General features: G+C 43.7%; 1 long non-coding RNA gene across 1 annotated transcript; it reads left to right on the top strand.

The window, feature by feature from the left end:
• The first annotated feature begins 269 nt into the window (after nt 1–269).
• On the top strand, nt 270–11,352 carry LOC122680090. Its single transcript, XR_006336633.1, has 2 exons — nt 270–446; nt 11,224–11,352. It is a non-coding gene; the product is annotated as an uncharacterized LOC122680090 (long non-coding RNA).
• The last annotated feature ends 412 nt before the right edge of the window (nt 11,353–11,764 follow it).

Genomic DNA, 11,764 nt, shown 5'->3' with positions numbered 1-11,764 from the left:
CCCTAGGACATTTCTTCAGAGCAGATGCTTTTTACTGACAGCCCCCCAGGCTTTCATCAGCACAGCTTGTTAAGTTGTTACAGAAAATGGGAACAAGTCCGCAGCATTTCTTCAAGACCCACTTTTTTTTTTTTTTGTAATTTCATTTTCATTTTATATTGGAGCAGAGTTGATTTCCAGTGTTGTGTTTAAGTGTCCAGGAACCTCATTCAGTTATACGTGGACATAATTCTATTCTTGTTCTGGGTTTTTTGTCGCCGTACAGGTTATTGCAGCTTCTTCAGTCGAGTTCTCTGTACTGAACGTGCTGGAGAGGGGATGGAGAAAAGGGAGCCCTCCTCCACCGACGCTGACGATGGAACCGGAGCCGCCACCGTGGAGGGCAGCGTGCTGGTTCCTGAAACAGTGAAGAGGAGAATGAAATCAGGACACTCCCGAACAACTCGGTAGGACGGTTTTGATTACCTATAAGACATATATTCGCAAAATACGCTATTCTAAACAGTTAATTTATCCCTATTTTTATAATCATTAGTTGGTTTTTGAAGTTAGTTCTTCTGTTTCTTTTGTACAATGGTTGGTTGTTAGGAACTTACAGACGCCACCTGTAAGTGATAGCTTATGATTTTTGTCTTTCTCTGACTTCACTCCATGTGATAAGGACAGTCTTCTCGGGATCTGAGCCAGAAGTGGGATTGCGGGATCATAGGGTCCCTGTCTGTTTAGTTCCTTAAAGAAGCTCGGAGCTGTTTCCATGGAGGCCGCGTGCATTTACGCATTTACACCTCCACCCAGAGCTAGGAGGAGGCCCTCCGCCCTCCGCCGCGTTTATTCCCTCCCGCTCCTTCTGATGACGGCTGCCCTGACTGGTGTGAGGCGCCTCGCCAGTGGGGTTCCGAGCCTCCCTGACTGAGCCGTTTGGGAAGTGTAGTCTTTCCAATGCTTTCTGATCTTGTCAAGCGGCTGCGGCTGCGGCTAAGTTGCGTCAGTCGTGAGTGCGACCGCATGGAGGCAGCCCAGCGGGCTCCTCCATCCCTGGGGTTCTCCAGGCAAGAGCACTGGAGGGGGTGCCATTGCCTGCTCCGGATCTGGTACTGTGTGAGCACAATTTACGCCTTGAAATTGACTGCTTGAATGTTGGCCTTGATCTGAATTCTTACTTGATTTACCCCAGGAAGTTACTTGAAGGCAGGTGTCCTTTAAAGCCCTCAGGGCCTTGTAAGAATTATGAGCCCATCAGCGCTGGTTTTACACTTGTTGTGGGAAAGGGCCGCAAGGCAGCAGCATTGCTTCCTGCCTGACTCTGGTTCCTTAGGCAGCAACCACAGCTTGGACTGTCGACTCCAGAGGAATGTGCCAGAAGAGATACCCGAGGCTTGTGTCTCCTGACTTCTTCCCGGTTACCCCGTATCCCGGGACACACCCCAGCACCCACAATGCCACCCTGTGGAGGGTGCGGTCATCTGTAGGTGGGGTGGCCCTAAGGAGGGGGTCTGGAGCCGGGGACCCCACCCCAGGAAACACGGAGCCCACGGGACCTTCAGAGCTCTTCCAGCGCAGAGGCTGCACCATCCTTGTGTGCCGGAGGCTCGATTTCAGCGTTGGCGGGCCTGGGCGGAGTTCAGTGGGCACTGCAGGCCCACGGGGCTCCGTGGTTGGCACACGTCCTCCAGCTCCCGCAGCCCCAGACACTCCAGCCCTGGAACCGAAGCCTCCTCAGGCTCCAGGGATGTGACACTAACCGAGGTCACCAAGGCCTGAGGGACACAGAGTCAGCATTGCTTCTTTCTTTGTTTTTCCATTTTAATGTCCACTGAGTACATAGGTGATTTAGAATATTGTGTCGGGGGTATTTCTGTTGGATGTGCAGCAGCTTGATTCACTTATATATAAATGTCTGTATGTTTTCTCGGCTTCTTTTCCCCTGTAGATTATTACAGACTGTTGAGTAGGGCTTCTTGTTCTGTGTGGGGGTCCCTGTGGATTACTCTATACATAGTAATGTGTATGTGTTCACCTGAACTGTTGCTGGCCAAAATCTTGCCCTTCTCTGCCCACTGAAGCCAGATAAAATATACGGAGACAGAGTTTGGAGGACGTGGAAAGGTGGCTTTAATTCTCAGCTGGTTGAGAGGGGAACACAATACACTCAGGCCTCAAGAACTGTGCCCTCCTTCATGAGGAGTCTTCTGTCATCGTTCAGTCGCTCAGTCGTGTCCGACTCTTTCCAAGCCCATGGACCACAGCACACGAGGCCTCCCTGTCCATTACCAACTCCCGGAACTTACACAGACTCATGTCCATCGAGTCGGTTATGCCATCCAACCATCTCATCCTCTGTCGTCCCCTTCTCTTCCTGCCCCCAATCCCTCCCAGCATCAGGGTCTTTTCCAGTCAGTTGGTGCTTCACATGAGGTGGCCAGAATATTGGAGGTTCAGCTTCAGCATCAGTCCTTCCAATGAATATTCAGGACTGATTTCCTTTAGGATGGACTGGTTGGATCTCCTTGCAGTCCAAGAGACTCTCAAGAGTCTTCTCCAACACCATAGTTCAAAAGCATCCATTCTTTGGCACTCAGCTTTCTTTATAGTCCAACTCTCACATCCATACATGACTACTGAATAAACCATAGCCTTGGCTAGATGGACCTTTGTTGGCAAAGTAATGTCTCTGCTTTTAAATATGCTGTCTAGGTTGGTCATAACTTTCCTTCCAAGGAGTACGTGTCTGTTAATTTCATGGCTGCAATCACCATCTGCAGTGATTTTGGAGCCGGGAAAAATAAAGTCAGCCACTGTTTCCACTCTTTCCCCATCTATTTGCCATGAAGTGATGGGACCGGATGCCATGATCTTAGTTTTCTGAATGTTGAGCTTTAAGCCAACTTTTTCACTCTCCTCTTTCACTTTCATCAAGAGGCTTTTTAGTTCTTCTTCACTTTCTGCCATGAAGGTGGTATCATCTGCACATCTGAGGTTATTGATATTTCTCCCAGCAATCTTGATTCCAGCTTGTGCTTCCTCCAGCCCAGCATGTCTCATGATGTACTCTGCATATAAGATAAATAAGCAGGGTGACAATATACAGCCTTGACATGCCCCTTTCCCAATTTGAAACCCATCTGTTGTTCCAAGTCTGGTTCTGTTACTTCTTAACCTGCATGCAGATTTCTCAGGAGGCAGGTCAGGTGGTCTGATATGGCCATCTCTTTCAGGATTTTCCGCAGTTTCCTGTGATCCACCAAGTCAAAGGCTTTAGTGTAGTCAATGAGGCAGAAGTAGATATTTTTACGGAACTCTCTTGCTTTTCTGATGATCCAGTTGATGTTGACAATTTGCTCTCTGGCTCCTCTGCCTTTTCTAAATACAGACTGAACATCTGGGAGCTCTCAGTATACATACTATTGGAGCCTAGGAGCTGGAGTTTTACTCCATGATGAACTGGACAGCAATTAATGATTGTACTGGGTCTGAATGTTTTATGACCCTCCAGACCAGGGAGGCAGTCTTCTAAATGCCTGGAAACTGGAACAAACACAGCTTTAGGCTAGTGGAGCCAAAAACGTTTACGTGAGAGAATTAAAATGGAAACTAGAAAAAAGAACCAAGGCTCTGACTTCTACCCTGACTGCCTAACAATTTCTCCCTCCCTGGGACAGCGTAGGGGTAAGCGAGACCCTCAGAGTGCTTTGTCTGCCTCGGGGGAGTTGGCCCTCATGGTCCGGGAGCGAGGAGAAGGAAGCCGGAGCAGGAGGCCTGGTGCAAAGGGCCGGGAGGTCTGCAGCCTGTGCTGGATGGAGGTGCAGAGTCCACTCAGCCCAGCTTTCCTTCCTGGCTGCAGACTACGAGACTGTCTCAGATCTTGTCCTTCTCAAGGCACGTGCTGTGTTAATCACCTCCTCCTAAGTGTCAGGGCAGACACTGACAGGCCCAGATCTCCTGTGTTTACCCAGGCCCTTCCCTCCTGGGCTCGGCTCGGGAACAGTCAGCAGGCAGCGCTCACGCCTGGCGCCGACCCGGTGCTCCAAGGTCCACACGTCCCCGATCCCAGTCATACTCCCTTCCGGGTCTGGCCTTGGGGTTTGTAACAAGGAGACTATTCCTAAGAAAAACATGAAAGGTAATCATGAACACAGTTTCTTTTTTTCTTTTTTTTTAAACCAACATATGATTTATTATATTGTAGAATTCATATTACAGTGTATTTTCTCACCAATATTAATTTTTTTTCATTTATTTTTATTAATTGGAGGCTAATTACTTTACAATATTGTAGTGGATTTTGTCATACATTGACATGAATCAGCCATGCATTGACATGTATTCCCTATCCCGATCCCCCCTCCCGCCTCCCTCTCTACCCGCTCCCTCTGGGTCTTCCCAGTGCACCAGGCCCGAGCACTTGTCTCATGCATCCGACCTGGGCTGGTGATCTGTTTCACCATAGATAATATACATGTTTCGATGCTGTTCTCTGGAAACACCCCACCCTCGCCTTCTCCCACAGAGTCCAAAAGTCTGTTCTGTACATCTGTGTCTCTTTTTCTGTTTTGCTTATAGGGTTATCATTACCATCTTTCTAAATTCCATATATATGTGTTAGTATACTGTTACTCCTCAGGGAACATGCGGAAAGTCGCTTAGCTTGCCTTGAGGGAGAAAGCATGTTTCAATCAGAGAAACACAGTTTCTTAATATATGCTGTTTTTCCAGGTGCTATTTCTGTGGGATTTCTCAAGGCTGTGAAAGTACATTACCAGGAATTCCCACTGCAGCCTATGCTGTTAACAGAGAACTTGATGTTAACCCAGAGGGCATTGTCTCTGGCAGTCTTAACTTGATAAAGGATTGAAACATGCTTTCTCCCTCAAGGCAAGCTAAGAGACTTTCCGCATGTTCCCTGAGGAGTAACCACTGAGAAACATGTATTTAGAGTACAACATGTTTAGTACTATCGTTGACCCCAAAAAGACTACTCAAGAGTATGGGGATCTTATAGTTTATGCTTATTTTACTGTTAATATGAAATAATGATTTCGAGTCAGGATTTAAAATTTTATCCCATCAACATTATGCTTCCTCCCTGTCTCCATCTTGTTATTATGCCTACTTTGAACTTGTTCCTCTCCCTAGGGCCTTCTTCCCCCTTCATTCTTTCTTTTTCCCGTGTGGAAATCAAGCATATTTTATATACTACCCCATAGCCAGGCAAGCCTCAGCATAGTGATCCCTCTGAGTTGGAAGAACTTTGCTTCTTTACAACTTATTTCTGGAAAACAGAATAAGGGACTGCCAGCTCTAAGTTTTCATTCTGGCCTGGTGCTTGCAGTAACCACTGTGTGTGAGCCATCAAAGCATTAATTTTGTTGCCACTTTCTTTCCAGGCTGAAGAAAATCTTTTTTAAGAGTCTGTGGCTAACCTGGTGCTTTTTTGCCAGTCCATCTGGCCATGAGTGTGTGTGACACTTGGGATCATTAGTGGATCTCTGAATCCTGAGTATTGGATAAAACACACACTCTGGACTGTTTCCCTCTCCAGAGCAACCCACAAGGGAAAATGAATCACTGTTCCCTACACTGATTTTCATAACGTAGAACAAGAGAAATACTACTTACAAGGCTCTCTTCCTGTTGGGAGATCAATGTGTCTCTAAGCCTTGAATCATCTGTATCATGGTTTAAGCACAAATTCTCCACAGCTCAGATTTGCAACATCTAAAACACAATTTTGTTAGTTGATTCTTTGCCTTAAGGGACATGAGGTTTTGCCTCCTAGTTTGGGGAAGGTGTATGGCAAGACCCATCTGACAGCTAACAATGTGTATCAGGCTAAGAACACTGGGAGGAGTTAATAAGCTAGATGCCTAGCAACCATAAAATTCGCATCAGTATTAAATATGAACATGCTCAATATTATCCTGAGGGACTGACTTCAAGGTGGAAGTTTTTGTTCTTATGTTTATTTTTCTCCAAATTTGTTATGTTTTTCTGTAATGCTATGAAAAGTCTTCATTTCCCTTTTCCCAATATTGAGGTTCAAAAAGCTAGCTCTCAATCATAGACTAATGTGGATTTAGTTTCCTATATAAGCATTTATATTAGTTTTCTTCAGGCATATCTATGTGTGCATAAAATCCTCATCTTACCACTCGACAGCACCCCTTTAACTGTGCTTTCACACGTGTTCCTTGGTCAAGTCACTTGCCAGAGCAAGCTGGGTTTCTGGAGTCTCGTTTGGTGGGTGAGGGATCCACTGAGGGAGTCTCAGTAGATTTTCCCCTGTATTCTGATCCGTTGGACCTCAGATCTGGAAATGGGGAAGCGCTGATGTCCCCGACTAGCCCCAAGGGTCACAGGAATCTTCCACAGTTGAGCCCCCCCCCCCCTTTCTGGTCTTGCTGGGGTTTGCTCCTGAAAGATGTCTGTTCCCGTTCTCCTTCCTCCTTTGGGATCTGGCGGTGTCTTCTAAGTGTGTTACTTTCAAATAGGTTTGCTTCTTTTTGCTCTGGGACCTCTGCTGGGGAAAGAAGGTCCAGGCTGTGGGTTACTGGCTTTTCTTGGATGAAAAAACTCTTTTAACTCAAGATGACCAGATCCAAACTGAGGAAACGTTACATTCAACATTCCCCACAGAGAATACAAACCGAGTCATCCATTTTAATGTTTATTTACAGGATGGGGAAAAAGAAACAATGGGACAAACTTTATTAAAATGGGTTTTTAGAAAGCTGCTTGTAATTTTGGTGATGTTATTCATTCGCCATTAAACTTTTTCACTCTGGCCCGAGGCCCTGATGGTTCTGTTCTTTAATATGTAATAAAGGGAACTTCTTGTATCAAGGACCTGATAAGCAAAGTGTTAGTGGATTGATCATTAATATTAATACATTTTTTAAAATGGTCTTATTCTAAGTCATTGAATTTTCCTACTAAATAACTTCTCAAGTTCTTCCCGGTTAAATACCTTGTATGGTGATTCAAAGACACAGCATGCAGGGGACCCACAGTAAGGACTCAACCACGTCAAGTAAACCCTCTCGGCCTGTTGTTTACTCAGAGTGGCGACACTCACGTGGACTCTGAGAGGCTGCAGGCCCTTCCTCAGTCATCTCACCTCTGCACAGACAGCGTCGTGTCTGAAACCTGATTAGAGAGGGCTGTCTCTGCAGGACTGCAGGGTCTCGGTGGTCATTCTGGAAGGGATGTGGATGGGAATTGCCTCACCACTGAAGGTGTCTCCCCTCAGGAATCAACACATTTTGCTTTTGATGTTTTCCTTTTCTTCTAGGTTAGAAACCAGCGACCATGCTTTATAAACACTAAACCTCTACACCAGACAACATATGGATGTTTATTTTTTCTGGTCAAACAAATCAAATTTAAACTATTAAGAACTTAATCCTATGCTTCATGGTTACTATGCAATAAAAGAATTTAGAATAAATGGAAAATAATTGATTACTTCATTGTAGTCAGCACAAAATTGTACTTTGTCCAGTGGCATTTGTTGTGGTATAAACATAAACGATACACAAAAGGTACTTTTACATTCAGAATTTTCCTGACGACTCCCCCTTGTTCCTCACACTCCATGGTCTATTGGTTCTCTCCTTCCCATAAACCAGCTTTCCACAAGAGGGTCAAGACTTAGGGACCCAGGGACTGAAATTAGCTTGCAAACTGGCACGGTGCACTGAATACAGACAACAGTATTATATCCTAATCATCAAACTTAGGAAGAGACTAGACCTTAATTATGCCAGTCACAAAGAGCAATGACAATATACGTGGCATGACAGAGGTGCTAACAGTACCATAATGGCGATCATATGACAATACACAGATGTTTCAAATCCACACGTTGTGCAGTGTGATCTTGTACAAGGCTGGATGGTAAAACATTTTCACTTAAAGGAAAATGGAGCGCCTCCCATCACCCGAGTGATTGCAGGGGTGAGGCAGTGACCAGTCAGAGGATCCTTGTGTTACCGTCTTATCTCTCACTTCCGGCTTCCTCTTCTCCATGCCCCGCGATTCCGGCCTCAGCCGGCGTCACTCACAGCCTGAGGACCTGGGACCCCGCCCAGCGGCTGCTGCCAGGTTCATGCCTCTCACCCCTTCTCTCCAATACTGCATTTCAGCCTCACCAAGCTCCCCACCCTGGTTAGATTTTCCTTCTCCTTATGAAGGTTTTCAAAGTTAAATTATTTCCGTTCTGAATTAACCTGATAACATTGGGTAAATGTATGTAGGGAACTGAAATGATCAGATGTTAACATTTGTTTTCTTGGGTAGGGACTCAGCTACTTCCTTCTTTTCCTTCCTGTTCTATATCTTTATTGATACGGCCCCAGATATATTTTATCTCAGCATGTGGACTGAATTTCATTCCAAAAAATACAGAGCTTGGAGATCTTGGTTTCTTCCTCAGTTCAGTTCAGTTCAGTTGCTCAGTCGTGTCCAAATCTTTGTGACCCCATGGACTGCAGCACGCCAGGCCTCCCTGTCCATCACCAACTCCCGGAGTTTACTCAAACTTGTGTCCATTGAGTCGGTGATGCCATTCAACCATCTCATCCTCTGTCATCCACTTCTCCTCCTGCCCTCAATCTTTCCCAGCATCAGAGTCTTTTCCAATGAGTCAGTTCTTCGCATCAGGTGGCCAAAGTTTTGGGGTTTCAGCTTCAACATCAGTTCTTCCAATGAACACCCAGGACTGACCTCCTTTAGGATGGACTGGTTGGATCTCCTTGCAGTCCAAGGGATTCTCAAGAGTCTTCTCCAACACCACAGTTCAAAAGCATCAATTCTTCTGCACTCAGCCTTCTCTATAGTCCAACTGTCACATCCATACATGACCACTGGAAAAACCATAGCTTTGACTAGATGGACTTTTGTTGGCAAAGTAATGTCTCTGCTTTTCAATATGCTGTCTAGGTTGTCATAGCTTTTCTTGCAAGGAGCAAGCATCTTTTAATTTCAAGGCTGCAGACACCATCTGCAGTGATTTTGGAGCCCATCAAAATAAAGTCTGTCACTGTTTCCATTTTTTGCCTATCTATTTGCCATGAAGTGATGGGACCAGATGCCATGATCTTAGTTTCTGAATGTTGAGCTTTAAGACAACTTCTTCATTCTCCTCTTTCATTTTCATCAAGAGGCTCTTTAGTTCTTCTTTGCTTTCGGCCATAAGGGTGGTGTCATCTGCATATCTGAGGTTATTGATATTTCTCCTGGCAATCTTGATTCCAGCTTGTGCTTCATCCAGCCCAGCATTTCGGATGACGTACTCTGCATATAAGATAAATAAGCAGGGTGACAACATGCAGCCTTGACGGACTCCTTTCCCGATTTGGAACCAGTGTGTTGTTCCATGTCCAGGTCTCTTGGTAGCTGATGCCTTTAAAATGTTACCTAAATCTTTAGCCTCACTATTGATAGGTGTCAAGCCATATGCTAACTATCCTTCTGAGAGACTTTCCTTTATTTGGGGTTATTTTAAAATGCATCATGCAAATCCCAACTGTCCCGGTAGAGCAGGGCTTTGTGAATGTTGACCAGCCAGGGCTTGCAGCTTCCCCAGCTGCCAGTCCACAACTCCGACCTGCAGTTGGCTTGCTCTGCCCTCGCATAATTTGTTCATTGTTTCCATTCCTTCTCTCCTATCGAAGGCTGACACACTTTCAGTGGGTTGTGAATGAGTCTGAACGCCAAGGCTGCTGTTGGCCGATCCCCAGGAGATACTGGGGCAGACAGGTGAATAATCTGATATCACTGTTTTCCCAGGACCTGCCGTGTTTGATAAAGGGGCCTGTCACTACCTACTTCTCCCCTCGTATCTTCCTTCTGCTCCGAGGCGCCCACCTCTCAGGGATCTAAATTTTACTTGATAATTAGAGGCTGCACACCCAGCGGATCACTCTCCTTAGGATTATACTTCAAATAAAACAGACTCCAGGCAGAAAAGGATGCATCTCCTACTCTACTTTCTCATGAAGATACACATACACCCCAATCCTAAAATCTTATCTGAAGAGAACTGTTTATCTTCATTGCTCTATAGACATATGGAATCCAGAAAGCTGCAGCTCGTATTCACTATTCAGAGACAACATGAAGTCAAACAATTCCTGCTGAAACCTTAATCCCCTTGATGGGTTCATAACAGAAGCCAGTACTTCCTAATTCACCAGATAAATGAAATACTTACGTATTACATATCTGCGATGATAAAATGCTTCCTTCCCCCATTTGACCACTTTCCTTGCCATGATCAATTCCATGATGGAGAATATCCACAAATACACAGAAAGAATCATTGCAGTTTTCTAAATACAAAAAATAATTCTGTATTCCTCACAGACGTTTACATTCCTAAAAATTTTCACATCATTAAGGTAATACAAAATTGTAAAATGTTTACAAAATAGAAAACTTTACCTGTAATATTCCACCATCTTAACAAAATTATGATGGTTTTGACCTGTTTACATGATAATAATTGTAACAACAGTTTTTTTTTTTTTTTGAGTACTTACTATATGGCTAGACATTTATGCTATGCATTTTATATGTATTGTTGAGTTCACTCAACAACCTTTTGTGATTGGAAGTATTAGTCTCATCTTAGAGAAAAATGTGACTTGAAGGGGTTAAAATGGCAAAGTCAGTAGTCCTGAAGGGTGGAGGGACTCAGAGCTTGCTTCCAGGCCCCCTTCTCTCCTCACCCCACCCTTGCTATGGGGTGTCTCCCACCCTAGTTCTGATGGCTCTCAGAATCCCAGGTTCAAGATTTCTATATCTCATTTCTGTGTTTCCATAACATTGGCGTAGTTGTAAATGGTATATTATGCCATTTGTTCCATTTAATATCATGCCCTAAACATTATTTTAATTTATATAAAACCTTTATGATTTAGATACTTAGTATCTATATAATGTTTATAATATTTAATAATATATTCCAATATCAATCAGTAAAGTTCAATGTTAAACTGTAATTACTTTTGTATCAACTTAATATATAGAAATGTAATTTATTCAAGTATGCTACACAGTTTTGGCTCATAGAACTCTTTCATCTTTTGAATGATTAAAATGGATTTCAAGAAAACTGGTTCATGGTAAATACCACCAGATTATTTCCCATGTGCATTTCTCCACCCTACCCTGTTAGTAACAACATTCAAGAAAACTACTGAGGTCTCTTTTCATTCTTTGCAGACTGGAACAAACTGGATTATATTGCATGTATTTATCACAATTGGTGGTCCTTATGAATATATATGACAGGATTGGGATGAGCAGAAATCAATTTTCTGACAGGTAATAAAGATCGGATAAGCAGTGGCATGAAATGGTCTATGTACGGTCTCTCTTAGGTTTGAAATGATATTCTAATAGTTGGAAGATATGTAGGCATACTTTACATGGAGCAGAGGATAGGTGTTCTCCTAAACGCTAAAGACATCGTTTAATTGTCACAAAGTAGGAGTGGTCTACACTGATAACTGGTCATGTTAATGATTACCACTAAGAATATTTGATATCAACTGTTTTTAAAAAATGATTAATTTGGGTAAATGTCCCTCAATTTCACTCTCTTACCTAATAATTTCATATATTTCCTGTGTCCACTTTATTTTTTTTAGCATTATGTGTTGCTGAATGAACACTCTAGTTATTTTTGATTAATTTTACCACTAATTTTCCCAGTGAGATGACTAGGAAGTTATGATCCTTGAATCTATTTTTTAAAATAGTG

This window comes from Cervus elaphus, chromosome 1 (assembly GCF_910594005.1).
Source record: "Cervus elaphus chromosome 1, mCerEla1.1, whole genome shotgun sequence".
NCBI classification, from domain to species: Eukaryota; Metazoa; Chordata; class Mammalia; order Artiodactyla; family Cervidae; genus Cervus; species Cervus elaphus.
The sequence above is the reverse complement of the archived record's forward strand: the minus strand, read 5'-3'. Positions and strand labels throughout refer to the sequence as shown.